Raw genomic sequence first — 19144 nt, 5'->3', positions numbered from 1 at the left:
TTTGCCGTCCTCTTTTTCAGCATTCGCCTCGTTTCGCTTACAAAAGCTCCGGCAATTAAGCAGGTATCACGTTTAAACGTTTCCGTTTTTTTTTTGAGGGAGAGAAAAGAAAAAAACGAAAGAAAGAGCTTTTACTTTCGCTTCCCCTTGAAAGTCCCATCGATAAAGACAAACTGCCATAAAAAGAATTGCGTTGTTGATTGAATAATAGAGTGAAATCAATTAATAGATTAAAATATGCAAAGAAGCTATGACAGAATGTCCATAATTAAGTCAAAGTTACCAAATCTAACGTTAACGATCAAACAATTCATATTCTGCTGTAGAAAAAGTAACAAGATTAAAGTATTCTATTTTCTTTGGAGTAAAAAGTACATTAATGTTAAAGTGCCATTGAATACCAGTTAATGAATTCAAATTATTTAAAATTCATCACTTTCTTTTCTCAAAGCTTAATATTCCCACGCTTTTAATTTAATTTTGTATCTCTTTTCAAAAAGCCGTACATGATTTTATAAAAGAATAATAGTTCGTCGGCGAATTTCCTCGCTCTTTTGACGTCATAATATATACAATTGAGCACACTGTCTCGAACCATGAATATTACTGTTCTATTTATTTACTTTACAGGCAAATAAACATGAATGCAAAAAGGCGAGAGGCAGGGAGATGAAAAGGGAGCAAGAACGAGAGTGGATCGCGCACCGATATTCATACTGGATTTATGAAGACTCGTCTCTAGGATCACGTATCACTCTTCGCAGCCTTTTGCGCGAACGGGGCCGCCAATGAACCGGCCCCCTGCACGATCTGACCCGGTTCATTTTTCATCGGGTTTTCTCGAACCGTAGTAGAACGTCCGTGGCACGGAATCGGGCCGTCACAACTATCGCCGCCGGCTGGCTCTCGATAAGACGTAAAGGCAACGTTTTCCATCAGTCTCGCGCGGAATACGAGCGCGAAATGCTGGATAAGGGAGAGAAGGAGGAGTGAGAAAACCGGGAGGGCGAAAAGTGAGAGAAAAGCAAAATTGCGAATGCCTGCCGTGAAGCAGCTACTAGTCGAGTGCGGGTGAATGTCTGAGTAATACGTGCTTCCACCGAATGTTTCGACTTAGCTACACAATTTGATGGAAACTGAAGGAAATGTTGCGCCCTCCGCGCGTTCGCCGCTGCTTGCCTGTCGTCCCATATGGCTGTACGATGAAGGCGCGAGAGAGGCATGCAGGGTCGAAGCAGTGCAGGTCGTTACAAGGTATGTGAAATATATCGACAGACGCGCGGGGCGAGAAATCGTGTGCGAACGACGTAAGGAAAATTGCGATTTCTTAAATGAGATCTTGGCTGATTCGCGCGAAACGTAGTTTTTTTTCTTTAATACAGTTTTTATTTGTTTTTATTTCTATGCGCTGTGTAAAATCTGCTCAATTTGAACGAGCTACATTAACGCGGAATCGTTATTAAGAAGTAATAATTTCTAACAAGATGAATTAAAAAGTAATGAAAAAAATTTCCTACACTGCGAATAAAGGCATAGCTGTACATGTTATGCGTAGAAAAAAGCAACTTTTTTTTTATAATTAAATGTAACAACAATGACCGCGTACACGAATTTTTTTAATAAAAATATTAAGAACAGAAGCAGATGTGACATATCGAGCATTTATATCCGCGCTTTTAAAAGAGATTAATAGTAACGCGTGATATACCATATGTCATAAGATATTCATTTCATCTTTTTAATGTGATTAAAAATCTCTCTTCGAGTTCCTTCGAACTGCAAATCAAATCATAGAACGAGTTTCTCGCGGGTTTTCGCACTGTTGATTACTTCACGCTTAAGTTGTCAGTCAGAAATCCCGATTATTCGACGAAATTCGCGGGAGGCATCTTCGCTCGTCGCGGAAGCTGCTCCCATTAAAGAGATGGGATTTCACCGAAGACTATGCGTTTCTTTTTCTCTCTCTTTTCCCTCCTCCCGTCTCTTTCTATCTCGTTACTCTGCTCTATGTTGGAAAAACCCTTTATGCCCGCGATTCTGTTCTGTGTGCGTCGCGCGCGCAATCTTTCTCGCGTCCCTTTTTACCTGTCCTCTTTTTATCTCGCCGACGAGAAAGCCGCGAGCGGGATTAAATACCCGCGTTAATCCGATTCGCTGTAAATGTTTTCGAGCACGACCATCTCCGTCTCTTGCCGTTCTCTCTGTTTCTCTCTCCTTTTCTCTCGCTTTTTCACGCGTTTTCCTTCCTATCTCTTTTTCTCTCATCGAATTTTTTTGTCGAGAGGCTTTCTCGTCGTGAGCTTGCAGACGCTTCGCACACAGGGCTTACATTTACGAACGTGTATGCGTGCGGTTTGAAGCTCCACATAGCAGAGGCTTGCATGATAACGTCATCGTAAGAGGAGAGGAGGAATAAGTTCACATGTTGAAAATGTCTCCTCTCTCACATATTATTGCTTTCCTTTTTTCCCCTCTCTCAGTCTCTCTCTCTCTCTCTCTCCCTCTCTCCTCTTCACTCCTCACCCTATAATCTCGGTCGCCGTGCTAAATTTATTCATAGCCCGGCTAACCCTGTTATGGTGTATTTTACTTACCGCGAGGGCGGAAGCCGAGTAAACGGAGTCCTATGTCTCTGACGCTTTTCTAACTAAACACATGATATATCGATGGCACTTCAAAAAATACTAAAGTTCGGCTCAAAAAAGTTTTAGCTTAAAAAAAAAAAATATATATATATATATATATATATATATATATATATATATATATATTTATTTATTTATTTATAACTTTTTCTAAAAAAAACCTCTACAAATTTAAATAAAGTCAATAAAAGAAAAATTTTGTTAAAAAGTTAAAAAGAATAAAATTATAAAAAAGTTTTGTTTTCTACTTTTGTGTTTTGGATTCTCCCATATCACACGCACCGATGCACGTTATTTTATCTTATAAATTGAAAATCTCATATTATAATTTTAACCTGACTGGAATATTGTGTTCAAAACATTTAAAGTTTTGTTCGCTAGAAAAGTTCAAATCAGTCAAACTCGTGTACATTTTGAAGTACCTGAATCGTGACCGATCTATATCCAATTGAAACCAAGGAAATCATGAATAACTTTACTCACCGTGGAGCTAACTCCCGATGACGTCACTGCATCCAATTCACGTCGAACGTAATCCCTGCAACACACACAGCGAAAACGAACGTTAGTCGGATCGTCGGAAATAGAAACGACGACGATGGAGTCGAGTGGACTACCATGAGAATAAAGTACGGTCAATTCTGCTAGACTGCGCGATGCGCGCACGTGATGAAACAAGACCGAGAGATTTGATAAAAATAAAAAAGCTGCTTGCGACATGTGTATTATTCGAGAAAGGAAAACCGAGGCAAAAATATCATTTGCGCTTTCGTTCAAGCAATTCTTCAAGTTTCGCGTAACAACGAATTTTGTGTTCGCGTGATCTAAATATCTTTCGCATCTTCTTCATCCTCTTTCGCATTTTCGCAACATTTTCGTGATATTATCCAAATCGAGACCACACGATCGAGATAATAGCGTTTTAATAATTTTAAAAATTACTCGTTTGGGCTTCATAAAAATATAAAAAAAAAATAGAGAGAAAGCAATTACCCAAAATTACTATATGTCATTTTAATAACGATGCTTGTTTATGTATTGCATTCAATAATACGTTTATGATTCAATGCATTTACACTACTATCATAATAAACATTTCAATGATCGTCGGTGTCCATAATGATAAGCTCAACTATCAATGACCATTGATGTGCATAATACCTGGCAAACTCGACTACCGTCAACGATTATTAGCGTCCGTAATACCTGACAAATTCAATTATCACATCTCCATTAGATGCGGATTACGCAAAATCGAAAGTTTCAGGTTTATACAAACGTGCAATTTCGCAAACGTAGTTAGTTTCAACAAGGTCAGCTTTCATGTTCCACATATCTCTCTCTCTCTCTCTCTCTCTCTCTCTCTCTCTCTCTTTCTCTCAATTATCCAAAGAGGAAGATATATTTCATCGTGGCATATTCCGTGAGCCCGCACATACATCGTATGTCAACCTACGACGAGATGCGGAGATCTCATCGTCTTCGTCGTCGTCGTCGTCGTCGTCGTCGTCCTCGTCCTCGCGAGAATGACGACCGTGACACGTCCTGCCGTCTACACGCGCCTACATATGTATGCCGGCGCTGCGATTTGCGCGATAACGTAAACTCGCTTGTCAAAGGACCCGCCGAGCGTAACTGCACAGGAATGAGAAAAAGAGAGAGGGGAAAAAAAAAGAGAAAGAGAGAGAGAGAGAGAGAGAGAGCAGAATGATGGAACGAGAGAAAAAGGAGAGCGAGGGGAAAGAAATACGGCCGTGTGTACGGTCGTTACATATGTATATGCGTACGCGTGCAACGGTATATATATATATGTGTGTATATCGTTCAACGTATACATATACGTACGTACGTATGCGGAACAGTCCGTGTCAGGCCGTATACTCGCTGCAACGGACATGTATTATTCAGGCTGACACTTGTGCAATGCCTAGCGCGAGGGTGGATTCCGGTCCTCTTCCTACTCCCGATTATCCTCCCGCTCTCCCTTCAGCGTGTCCCATTCCCCCGTCGGACTTGGGGCTGGCCTTGCGGCAAAATAAAAATGCGACGGGACGGGAATCCGCGACGCTACCCCGCCGTCGTCTTCGGGAAAGACATCGTCGAGACGGCGACGAGGACGACGACAATGGCGCACGCTTGATACGCGGGAAGGAAATGTTATTTCTTTAGGACACTAAGTGACAGCCCGAGGGACGTTCGGAGGTATTTGCGCCCAGAACACCACCATCGTAGCCGGGATGTCCACCGAGATGTCTGTTGGGGTGCGTCGGTGACGCTTTCTGAGCAGCCTTTATAAAATGTAAAAACTTTGTAAATTTTCATTGATATATATATATATGTTACTAATCATTACTTCTTAGTGACTGAAAATCAGTAACTACATGCATTCCTAATTAAATATAAAATATTAAATAAGGGAAAGCCATTAATATTTTATTAAAATAGTATAATTAATTTTAATGGAATATTAATTTAAAATTTAAATTTTCTAGCAATTTAATTGACCTTATACGAGAGTTTAAATATGAAAATTGCATTTAATTAAATTTTTTATAAAAAAAAATTGATCTTGAATATGCCGAAGAAACGTAAAACGTCCTGCGCAGTCTTACTGTTCTTTCAAGGAGAGAGCTATAGATGAAGCAATAAGTTTTCTCTTGGAAGGCGCTTGACGTGCAATTCCCGATATAATTCCGGATATATCCGGTTTCCGTACCTCCCGTGGTCATTACTTTCTTTCGCGCAAGAAACAATATTCTTCCACTACCGGCCATTATTTGCATTGAGTAGACGTTTAAGTGTGCCGGTAGAAAAATGGTGGCACAGAAAGGAGAGAAGAGACAGGGCAAGAGAGGGCGGAAGCATTAGTGGTATTGCCATACTATTACTCGCGCCCCTTCTAATAGCTCACCCATTAAAGATAATGAACGTAAATTATGCGTAACGGACCGCGGTTAAAAAGGTCACTTATATCTACCGTGAAGGCAGAGCCATTCTAAATTGGCTGTAGCATTCGCGATACGTGACAATATTTCGGTCGATATACGTCGAGGCAGATTTAAAATTGCGAATTGCGATATTATTATTTTGCGATTTATAACATTTATAGCAGTCTGGGATAAATCTATTTTTATGACAACTTTTATCACCCATTAAGTTAATTTTACCTATACAAAAAGCAAAAGATAATAACTCTGTAGCTTATTAATATTCAAGATCAAATATCTCTCTTGGTAATTAAACTTCGAATGTAAAATTCCAAAGAAATGCTGTCCACATGCGAATATTACAGATAATTGATTAATGCTTCGTTAATAATTTCCACGATTTGATTTCTCCGTCACTAGTTGATAATTAATAGCACACGTGCGTAATTGAGTTAAATCGTCGCGATTGAATAAGCGAATATGAAGATACTCATACATTTTCATAGAAAAATTTTGATTTATACAATTTAAATTGTACTTTATGATACACATATTCCACAAAATAATTGTACAAAATGTACAAATGTATAATAATCGGTAATTGTTATTAATATATCACAAGATTATATTAATTACACATCATATTATATAATATATCACAAATGTGACTTAAGGTAGTTTCGTGTTGCGATGAAATTTACTGGCCTTACGTGAATCTGTTATCGTTCACTCGTGGCTTTCGACGAATTCCCAATCGCCAGGGAGCAGGCAGATGGGTGTAGAAACGAGGTCGCACAGATAAAATATTTCTTCCACGGTTCATTTACCGCGAGGCAAATTCGGTGCTCGCGATCCGCTTCTATCCGTTTCGAGCAAGTCAACTTTGCGCCATATCGGCTTCTTAACCAATGGTTCGCGGATTAAAGCGGATTTTCGTGACTTTGCGATAACATCGCTTCGAACAAGCTCTCGATCCCTCCCCTGTCAGCTTCCGGTGGCCTTCCAATTTTCTCGAGAGAAAGCAAGAGAAAAGGTTAAACGTGATAAGATCACCCAGAATTCCACCCTTCGTCGGTATTCGCGCGACCACTCGTCGTTCTTTTACATCCCCTCCCATCCCCATGACCCTCTTTATCTCCTCGGTCCTTGATTCTCTTCCTGTACTTCTGCTATCTAATGTTTATGGACGAGGAAACACTTCTTAAGCGCGTCTTTCGAGATTTATTTCTGTCATCAGGTTTCGCCTTCGTCGAGCGATAACGATGAGCTTTACAAAACGATCGAAACAATCCGTTACGACAGTACGACCGGCTCTGCTTCCATCTTGGCAACTGGATGCACCCGATATACAGTCGAGTGCATTAATTCGCTCGCTGAAGACGAACTAAACGCGAAGGCGCAATAATTCGCCTATTGCACTGCGCCATTTAACCCTTTCAGACTCCGAATCTCGATTTACGAAAAAGAATATCTGAATTCGTGAATAGCTCCCGAGCGATTATTCAGATTATTCAATCTAATTTAAAGAATAGGGTGCATTATTCTCTGCTTAATGTTATAAATAATGACATTGAAAGCAAATTTCACGGAAGGGATGACGAGTGCATCGCCGCTAACGCACCGCGCTATTTCGCGTATAAAAATTTCGATTGCCTCTCGTTACGCCATCATGCGTTGCGTTTCCAGCCATACACGTACGTGAAATTCGAGATCGAACGAGCTTCGCAGACGATTTTATTTGGAATCGAATAGATGCTATATATCATCAATGTGTACAACGATCCGCGCTTTCGCAGGCTGGGACGAATGATGGCGATTCCGTAAAATCCAAAGATCTGGAAACGCATCCTCGAGGAATACAATACTGGACGACGGTCTCGTTGACGATTCTCGTTTAACCGAGCTCGGTAAGAAAGTTGAACAGCTCGACATGGCGAGGTAATATCAAGCGAAAGGAGAAGCGCGCGCGGGCAGAGCATAATTAAAACCGGCTGCTGTTTACTCGGGAGGTAATGAAGGAGCAAACACAGTTTGTCTCTGTTACTGGGATATCTGCCGTTGCCGTCGTCGACGCTATTCACGTTTAGACGATACCGCGAGCAGCGTGTATCACCGTCTGGATCACCCACCGTCGCGTTGTTCGCTGCAACGGACTTAGCTGTGGCAATTCCGCGTGCGACTTGCCGACGGTCCCATCGGGACCGTAACGTTTTCGCGAAACTTTGTAGCCGTTGCGAGTACTTGGTGTTAACGCTTTAAGCCTTGCACCTATACGCTTCGACCGTACAAAGTTTGACGTCGTGCCAAGGATGCGTCCGAAATTGTTAATTCTCGTCGATTACATGTCGAAAAATTCATAATTGTTATATAGCGAATCAAGCTAATTAATTTTCCAATATTTTTTTAAGAATCTCTAATATTATTGAATATTATTATGATACAAAAAGTTACCAAAATTTTCAATTCTTTCAATCACATGTATGTTTGTAATTAATTTTATGTAACTTTAAAACTTTGCTTTGTGTAAAGAAATTGGAAAACTCGTAAAATTGCTCACATACATGGAGAGAAAAGATTTAAGCCTCTCGATGTAAGCACCAATTGATTTTTATCCGCGATTAATTTTTCTTGTGCGATAATCTTTTCTAATCTTTACGAATTTTATATTAATTTTCGTTTAAGATCCAACACTCATGCTCAGCATTAAAAGATAAAAACCTATAAACACGTGTATATATATATATATATATATATATATACACGTTTATAGGTGTTTATAGGTTTATATATACATATATATGTCAGAGAGACAGAAATACCTTCAACATTCAAACCAAACGAAATAAACCAGATTCACCTAATCCCTTATTTTCCGTCTAAAAGAGATTGATATCGGCTGAAAGAGAAAATGTTATTTTTGCTAGACGTGGTTTGCTTCCCCTAACAAGGATCGCTTTCAAGTGAGTAGCAAATGACGCAATAAATCTTCCATCGCATCCTATTCCCGCATCAGTTTTAATCTGGTAGTGATCGACAAAACACAGTATAATCACAAATGGACGAATGATTATGCATAAAAATCTTGACTTAACATAGCAGAAATATTGATTAAATATATAAAAATTCGTAAAATTGAATATATATAACGTGATTTATGTGCACCCAAGAAATAACGAAGATAAAGTAATATATTTAATAATTAATCGCGGAGCAATTGCGTTAAATAATTAATATATGTTTAAAGGAATCATATGTATATTATGCACGGTTGAACCTTAAACCTCTTAAATTTTCATGAACCTTAATCCTTTCTAATCTCCAAACTTTTACATTAAATTTTAATCGTACAAATCTTCATATTTACGCTTAAAATCTTTATTTTTGGAAAAAAAAAAAATTTTACAAAGACACTCTTATGTGTACAAAAATAACAGATTATAAAAAGGATCAAATCCATAAAAGGAGAATTTATCGTGCTTACGTAAGATGCAAATTTGATGACGTAGGTAGAAATTAGTCGATCGTCCATTACCAAATTAATAGCCGTCGTGTTCGCAATGAAACGTCGTTAACGCGTATACGTTAACGTACGTGCACATTGATACAGTGACGCGTATATCGTGCGGTGTATACATGTGTATGTGTGTTCTACGAGACGGAATTCGAGCGACCGCAGAGCCAAGTTCGACGGCTCTAACGGAGAGCCGAAGTTGGCTCGAAGCGAGACAATTGGACGTCGGCCATCATCTTGAATGACAGCGCAGATGTGGCAAAAATATTCACAATTACGTCCCGCTTAACGCCGTGGTCGCGTGAATAATAGACGCCTCCTCGGCCTCTCCGACCACGCATCCTCCTGTTCTGGTTCCCATTTCGCCATTACGTCGTTTTTTCGCTCGTCCGGTCGCGGGGCATCTTCTAAGAAACTCAGTCGCTCTAGAAATTGGCACAAGGTTCCGCCATCCGTCAGCCAACAACTTACACGTCGCGCTTATTCGCCACATGAATTTTTCTATTTTCGCGCATCGAGAGACCAACTCACCGACCGCTATTTCCAAGCAAAGTTTGTCACATCGCTTTTTTGTTGCAATTTACACTGTGTAATTAATAATGCAGTCATCTCTGTATAATTGATGTATTTGCTATGTGTTATTCAATTTGCATATTATTTTAAAAGTTATGCATAATATAATTTGAAACAATATTATATATTTTTTTATTTCTGACAAAATGTGATAAAAATAAATATTTGTCAAAATTTATTAGATACACCGATGGAAAATATGATTTTCTCTCTCTCTCTCTCTCTCTCTCTCTTCAATAAAGAAATAAATATATCTTCATTCTACCTAATAAAGTTAAATATGTAAACAAGAATAAAATGTAAATGTAAATCTATGTAAATTGGTGCCTTTAAACCTGCATAATACAGAAATTATATATGGTATATTAACTTAAAATAGCATAGTTTTTAATTAATTTGTAATATTAGTAAATGTCTTTTATACAGGATATCCCATGTTAGTTTTTAACAAATGGCAATACATGTTGCTTGCGTATCATGCAACTAGTATACGTTTGCGTATACACAAACTGTGTACAATCCTCGAAAAGAAAAATACAACAGTTCGGAAAGCAAATGCCAATTTCGCGTGCAGTCGGAAACGACGAATCGTCGTCGCGGGCGCCATTCGATCAGAGATTCAACGAAATTCCGCGGCCAAACCATTATCGGAAAGCGCTCGTTTTAAAATATACCGGCGACGTGTGATATTTGCAATTCCGACGAGGAGAAGCCGCGGAGTTTGCTATTCGTCGGAGAGCACTGAGAGTGCCGGACGATCGCAAGCGCGCGAGTTGCATAAACACGCTCGGACGAAGTGCAGCTGCAGCTGCAGTCAACGAGTGATCGTACGTGACTCTGTATCCGAGCGATCGTTAAAGCTTCATCTCGAATCGGTCGTTATTTCCGATCGAACGAAGCGACAAATCATTATAGACGATGCTAACGCGGTGTCCGACAGTTAGCGAACGATTTACGTCGCGCGACCGCCTGCAAAAATTTTATAACAATCGATCGATCGATCGATCACACCATTGCGTTAACATTGATAAGATATCGTGTCTAAATAATTTTTTTTTAATATCTATAGTGCCGATTGATGTTTAGAATTTAAAAAACTTGATTTATTTTTTTAATATCGATTTTAGGCCATGGCGCAAATACAGGTCGTATTTTAAATTCTAAAATATAAAATATAATAAAGAATTAGTCATATTTCTCAAATTCTAAAGCATACACATTTTATAGAGCAAAAATCATGCATATTAAACTTTTTATATTAATTTGTCAAAACACTACTGATTTTGTCATTTTCCTAGCTCTTAGAATACTTTTAATTATAATATTAATTTATAATAATTTATTTAAAATTAATTATAAAGATATATTGCGCTCCTCCTCTATAAAGTAGATAATATATTAATAAATACATTGCACAATATTATATTGTGACGAAAAAAACGATCACGTGAAACGATTTACTCAGCCAAGAAAATTGCATGATCTTTATAAATACTCGCCACAACTCTGTTATTAATAGATAATATATGCTTATGAAATGCAAATTTGTGATAATTGTTTGGAATAATTACAATTTTCGAAAGATAATGCGACGACACACGAAGCGAGTATTGTCGCTACCTTCCTCTTCGAACTTTGCCGTACGAATGACAGCAAGGTGACAGCGTCCCAAAACAATAACGGTGTTATACGCCGTACGTCATCAATCTCCTCCCATTGTTGAAATATTTAAATTAAAAATTTAATTATAAATTAAGTTTTAATTTAATTGAAAATTACATTTAAAAAAAATTTTCCGAAATTTGCTTAATTCTATAGGTTTTCTTGACCTCATAAAAGAGAATCATTTTCTTTTCGAATATATCGAATACTATCAAAAGAATTAAATTATTCAATGAGTATGAAAATAAAACGCGATATTTGATTTACTGTAAAAAATATAAATGAAAAAAAGATAACAGTAAAAAAGAATGTAACAGTAAAAAAGAAAATTCAATTAAAGAGCATTACTTGTAAGAATAGAGTACTTGTGACGATAATGTTTGTACTGTTACTTTTCCACTCAAATCTCATTGTATAAGTGACACGAAGGCAACAGATAACCATACATTATAGATATGTTGAAAAGTTCGAAGCTTGTTTTCTACGGCGCAGCGTACGCTATTGTTTACATGACCTTGTTATTGAGCGAGGAGATAATGGCGTGAGTCGCTCTACATCCTCACATTATTTTTCGAAATACAATCACGTTTCAACATTATGCGAAATATCATTCGCTACGATTATTGCAATTATTAATTAGCCATTAACGCGTATCCTCTTAAACAAATTATTATTTACCGAAGCAAGTACAATTTCGCGCAATGTATTTATTTAACATAGAGCAAAGTAAGAATTAGGCAACTATAAATTATTATTTCGTTTCAATATATTTTGTCTGATAATTATTTACTTAGTGCTTGGATTTTAATATATCTCGCGTCGCATTTTGAACTTTCTGTTGATTTGAATGTACTTTACAAATTGTCGGATTATGAGCGGAATTTTTAGTAGTAACGAAATAATATAATGTATCGTGGTAAGTTAATCGTTATTAATGTTAATAATTAATTTAAAATTCGAGGAATATACAATATTTCACACATAAATTTGTTTTGCGTTGTATAAAGTATTTCGACAATGAGAGGGGGATTGATGACGTACCGTGTATAATATATCATGTTATTGTTTTGGGATGCTGTCATCTTGTTATCATTCGTACGGCGCAGCTTGAAGAGGAAGGTAACGACAAGACTCACTCCGTGTGTCATCACATTATCTATCGAAAATTGTAATTATTCCAAGCAACTATTACAATTTACATTTCATAAACATATATTATCTATTAATAACAGAGTTGTAGCGAGTATTTATAAAGATCATGTAATTTTCCTGGCCGAATAAATCAAGTACAATCTCGCGCAATATATTTATTTAACGCAGAACAAAGTGACAATGAGACGACTCTAAATTATTATTTCGTTTCAATATTTTGTCTGATAATTATTTACTTAATGCTTGGATTTTAATATATATCTGGCGTCGCATTTTGAACTTTCTATTGATTTAAATGTACTTTACAAATTATCGGATTATGAGCGCGCAATAATATTGAATAGAAGGATCATGGAATTTTCAGTAGTAACGAAATAACATAATGTGTCGTGGTAAGTTAATCGTTATTAATGTTAATAATTAATTTAAAATTCGAGGAATATACAATATTTCACACATAAATTTGTTTTGCGTTGTATAAAGTATTTCGACAATGAGAGGGCATTGACGACGTATCGTGTATAATATACCGTATTATTGTTTTGGGACGCTGTCACCTTGTTATCATTCGTATGGCAAAGCTCGAAGAGAAAGGTAGCGACAAGACTAGGTCCGTGTGTCATCGCATTATCTTTCGAAAATTGTAATTATTTTAAGCAATGATTACAATTTGCATTTCATAAACGTATATTATTTATTAATAATAAAGTTGTAGTAAATATTAATAAAGATCATGCAATTTTTCTGGCCGAATAAATTTTAACGCAATATTTTAATATCTAATTAAACAACAAAGTATTAATTGCAACCAATTTGAAATTTAAAAAATTATAGAAAATATTTTACAATAATATATTTCACACATAATGTTTTCTCATTTTTAATAACTTATCCTCATTCTTTTTTAATAAACTTGACTTGAATTACTTTATATGTGAATTAAAACAAAATAGAATAAGATCTAATATCTTGTTAAAATAATGAGTTAAACAGAATCCGTTCGCGTTCTGATTATTAAAATAACTGATTTTTTCCTTAACGCAAAATAAGAACTAAAGTAATAGTAATTTTTGTTTTTAATATGTAACACTCATTTTTCGTAAAATAATAATTAAAATTTTATAAAAATTAGAAATTTGCTTAAATATTCTAATACATAATAAATAGTATATATTATGTATTAATCCTTTTGATTCTTTGCTTGATAAACATAATCCATGGCCATTTGAGCATTGTATACTCACTGTTAAATCGGAATACCTTTCTTTCTTTTTCTGTTTAGCGAATTAATTCTTTTTCGTTACTCCATTTTGTTCTGTCGTGAAACCTATTCTATGTAAATATACATTTTTTTCTCTGGATATTTGTCTTTCTTTTACGCATATCAAAATGTTCAAAATTCATTAATGGCCAAAAGCAGTCAGAAACCATTTGAAAACCCTGCTCTTTTCATCTTTTCTGTTTTTTTTTTCCAATCCATATATTCACAACTATTATAATAATTAATCTACATACTTTTTTTCTTTTTCATTTCCGACTTTTTAAAACGGATGATTTTATCTATTTCTCTTGTGGGTCTATTTTATTATTTACCATCCATAATAATTTGATTCTGACGCGAGAATAAAAATAAAATCTTTTCATTCTCTTTAACTCCGCTAAAATATACATTTTCTGATGTTAGTATCAAAAGCGCGCTATAGTTTGCACATTCTACAACTCTACTTTTAGTTTTTCCTTCGATTTTCTTTTTAAAAGAAGATAAAAGAAGAGAGACTTGTCCGATGGAGCTATGCGTTAAAGTGAAAAATAGAAGAGAAAAAGTTTATATAACGAGAAAATAGTCAATATTTTATCCGTCAATATTATTTCACGTGTAAGACTTTTAATAAAATGAAAATAATTTCAAATTCTTTTTAACAGGAATTTTTTAAATTAAACGTAATTGTATGCAGTACTTGATGTTATAGTATTGAATTTTCGAAGTCTCACGCAATGTAAATTTAAACAAACAAAAGCATATACGGATATACCATCGTCGTTGCGATAGCAACAAAATGGCGTCAATATGTAGAAATATGCATTTTCAGCGCATGATAAAAGCCCGATGCAAATTTAAGGCATTGCGGTGGTTGTGGGATTTTTCTCTCTTTTTTTTTTCAAAAGCCACAGGACCATGTTGAAATTTACACAACACGTTTTAGCGGTGAATATCGATCGATCTCTGTCCAGGATCGCTCTTGGAGAGCTTTTATACGATATTTTATTTCCGATAGAGAATGTAATACCGAACTACTAACGAGGGTCGGCGACATCGAGCGAAGCGTGTTTCGGTTGCAGGTGGAACAACCGAAACCAATAATTGGTGAACATAACACCGAAAGAGCTCAACGGTGTATCGAGCGTATTACGCGGAAAAAATAAGGGATAAACTAACAACTATCTATTATTCCTACAACTACCTATAGAATATTATTCGGACAATGTTATTATTGCTTAACTAAATATCGATCATATATACATATATATTAGAATATTTCCGCGTATTTTTCGTACACGCTAATATCTGTAATGTTATATACGAGAATATGGAATTTCTATAAAATACGTAGTTTCTTTAGAGTTTTCAATTTTCTGATATACAGAGAAGAATACGTTAGGACAGAATCATTTCAACGTGAAAATACGCAGAGGGACACAGAGGGACGAGGCGACATTGTCTCTCGCTAGAAAATACGCAAATGATAGTCGAATACCGACTGCTCGCGAGATAGGCGGAGAACGCCGATGTATTTCAATAAAGTACGGTGTGCATTCCGAAATCGACAAGCAGTTTATGCGCCTTCAGCGAAGAGCGCGGCACGATAGGATACGTATATCGCGTCGGATGTGCAATGTGCACGCAACATGCCAGTTTCCGTTTCTCAGACTGCCTGCGCTCGAATACGCCCCGTTATGCCCGTTCCGTCCGTTCGATCTGGCCGCGGCAAGAAATTCACACGCGGAGACCGCGAGAAAAATAGCGTCCGGGAAAATAAGATATTCCCGCGACTCGCCGCCATGGAAAATAGAATGTTCAGCGCCTCAACCACGCTCTCTTCCCGCGAAATAGCAAATCTAAAGTGCTATACGCGGCCTGCCAATATTATGCAGAATCCACGCGAGATGAGAGAAAGCGATATATTCCGTATATATTATATTTTCTGAAAAATATATATCTATAGTTGATGTTACAGTTTACTGACGTCACTTGCACATCTTCAACTCTTACGTACGTGTTATCGAAGAAAGTTATAAATATAATCTACATTTTTTTATTCATTTAGTCTCTCTTTAAAATTGCAAATTTTGCTGCTATAACTTCCTTTTCCATGGAGATATTATGTTGTAAACTAATCGATATTCCCGACATGTCTTTTGCCGCTTGTCGATTTACGATGTTCCTCCCTGTTTTTCCTTCGCACACAAATTTTGACCTGTATGCAATTTCCGACAATCCGCTCGACATCTGCTTTTTATCGTTCGTCGCGCTTTACAATGTCATGACAATATTTTGCCACCATCTCGATGATAAATAAAAACCATCATCGTTTAAGTGTTCCTGTCTCGACCTTAGAATGCGAGATAATAGGTACATATAATATAGATGCTGTCTCAATGGTAGTAGTTTTATCTTAAATTTTCCCTAAAATTATAAAAATAAATAAAATAGTATTTAAGAATATTCGTTTTTAGTTTCGCTTGCGTGCTTATATAAACGATATTGATTAATTACTAATACAATCGTTACGTGTTATGTGTAATTGTAGTAAAATAAATCATTAATGTTAGAAGAAAAGTAAGAAAAAATATAAAAATTAATTAAAGAAAATACTTAGAATATTAAATTTTTATTTCTCGAAGTATATATCACTAGCTAGATTACGTTTGTGAAATTTCATCAAAATATACGTCCAACCGAATTACATTAAAATCGTGACGTATGCTATGACGCATACGCGCAACGTTCCGATATATATATGGAAAGAATCCGGCATTATGGTACATACAGCGAGCGTAATCGGATAAACAGTACCCCTCCATTATTATTGCAAAATCAATAAAACAGCCCCAGTACGTTATTACTATTATGACGTTCGACAAATCGCATTAACGTTCGGAGTCGCATACAGAATGAAACAGGCTCATGAATCTCGCATTATTCGTTATGATACAAAAGACTGACAACAATGTACTACATTTTTTCTCACAATTTTACATAAACGAGTGTCCAAATACAAGTTTGCCAGTATTCTGACAACATCCTATGCGAAAATGTTAAAAGAAAACCATAATGCGTGAGGTCGACTATAAATATAAATATATTATATATATATATATATATACGAGATTATATCTCCGGGTAAACCTGTGCAAAATTCTCACAGTATATGAACTCGGAGTACTGGCAAACTTGTACTTGGATTTACCTGTGCTGAGATAAAATTAAAGCCGTGAAGTGCACAGTAGGACGGATCTCTGCTTTTAACATTATGTGAGGTTTCAGTGTCGTGGTTTTTCTCAAAATAAATTATATATATATATATATAAAATATTCTATATTAGATTAGATTAAAAAATCATCTCTCTCTATGCAGCGCTAATCAAATCTTGATGCAAAAGAGTTTCAACTTAGTACCTGGACTAGTTTGATTTTGTGTTTCACATCTTGAAAAGTGGAAAAGACGTCTTGCAAGCACTTTCGCGGCGAATCTTTTCCCGGGGGTGCGTCACTCCCGAGGGGACGCGTCGGGTTGCGAACGCTCGACAGGATTAGTCGGTGGTAAAAACTGGAGGCAGCGGGGTCGCGCCATAGCATGAAGGTGTATAGCTGTGTTTCTGTTGCACGAGATGGAACGAGCCATCGCGGCTTCTCACGAGCAGCTTTCCCTCGTAGAGTAACACATATATGTATACGCACACACGCACGTGCGGCTGAAACAGCCGCTCTAGATAGCACCTGTTAGCCTTACTCCAACATTACTAACCCCTCGCACCGCCACCCCGTTTCCATTCGGCGGCACCCTAACTACTCGCGCGCGTCGCTTTTACATATGATCCCCCAACCCTTCTCTCTATACGAGCCTTCCACGAGGGAGAACAAAATTTCAACGTTTAAACCAGCGAACTACGATTCCGAGACGCGCACGTGCATGGAGTATTCATTTAGGAATATTGTCCCCATAAGAGCGAGAATACGCACCATCTTTAGTTTTCTTATCGTCACTGAAGGATCCTATTAAGCAAACGCGTACTCTGCGATTACAATTACGTGAGATGGAATATCCCCTATAACGCTGCGCAAGTAATCACGTTTTAGTAAGAGAAATATTCTCTAAATTACACTTACTAAATAAATCAAATATGAAGCTGTTTATATTGGATAAACATTTTTTTAAATATTTGAAATAACAAAGATTCTGGAAATATCATTAAGTCAAAATATTTTTTAATACAATATACTTAAGAATATAATAACTTGTTAACTTTATTATATACATGACTGAAAAGTACTTAAAGGCAAACGATTATGCGGCACTTGAAGTGAATTAAAAGAACTATTAAGATATCAAACGCGCTACGACGTCGCTAATATAAAATAACTCGCGATAGTCTTAAAAACTGTTGGACGGAGGGAAGAGTGCTGTTTTTATGGATCATCTACTGTCGTTCATCCCTAACGCAGAGTTTCGCACGCAACTCCGGTATGATGTATATATAATCCCTAACTTCTCTTTGCCATGGATATAAACGAAATTACTAGCCGCTCATGCCGCTGTTCTCCAGAACACCTCCGCACGAACAAAGCACGTTGAAAATTAGTTCTTTGTATGCTTGTGAATTATCGGGCTTATCAGCCACCGTCGAGTAGAGGCAAACCGATAGCGTAGATGCAGCAGTGAATAATCGTTTAAGAAACTTTGTTAGATAATTCAATCTTCTTTTGTTAAATATAAAATTAGTTACACCATAAATATTTCTCTTGTAGTAATCAATTAAAGTTTAATATATTTAATCAATGTTTACTAATAAAACAATAAACTAATTATATAATAAACGTTACACGTTCAATAACTAATTACTATAATTTCTAACTATTTGATAACTCGAAATTGATAGTAATGTGTCGTGTTTTTTGAAAAACCTATAACGATATTACTAACAATATTGTGGAACTTTACGTTATAGAACATAAATTCATCGTGCCAATCAAATCAGTATGCATCGCATTCACGTTGTACAGTTATAAACATTCCGCGCACGGCTTTTATGCATCGAATATTTTCGCGAAAATTAGACAAGCAGAAGCATCGAATCTGAAAAACGTTATAATCTGGGCAAATTCACCGAGCATGCAAATATAAAAAAAACATTACACGTATATCGAACACGCGCAACCAATTTTAAGTGAAATATTTTATATCCGCAAAAACAATCGTAGCAATAATTGGGCAATGTGTAAAATTAGAACGGCGCCGAAACGATGTCTCGCGATACAGCGCGGTTATTGTTTCTCGCGTAGTGAAATTTTACAAATTAAATTTGAATCACAGCTTTTGCCGTTCCCCGCGGCACAAGAGAAATTCATATTGTCGAGTAGTATCATATATATATATATATATATATATATATAC

The 19144-nt window shown here is 36.5% G+C and overlaps 1 protein-coding gene across 5 annotated transcripts in view; it reads right to left on the bottom strand.

Annotated features, from left to right (window-relative positions):
- Positions 1 to 19144, bottom strand: part of LOC140669440 (uncharacterized) — a 388002-nt gene that overhangs the window by 322349 nt on the left and 46509 nt on the right. For all 5 annotated transcript variants that reach the window (XM_072899289.1, XM_072899288.1, XM_072899282.1 and 2 more), the window contains exon 2: positions 3129 to 3183. The gene's annotated coding sequence lies outside the window, so the exon portion shown is untranslated. The remainder of the gene's footprint in view (positions 1 to 3128; positions 3184 to 19144) is intronic.

The sequence above is a fragment of the Anoplolepis gracilipes genome, chromosome 9, assembly GCF_047496725.1.
Source record: "Anoplolepis gracilipes chromosome 9, ASM4749672v1, whole genome shotgun sequence".
Taxonomy (NCBI): Eukaryota; Metazoa; Arthropoda; class Insecta; order Hymenoptera; family Formicidae; genus Anoplolepis; species Anoplolepis gracilipes.
This window is presented reverse-complemented; position numbering and strand designations above follow the sequence as displayed.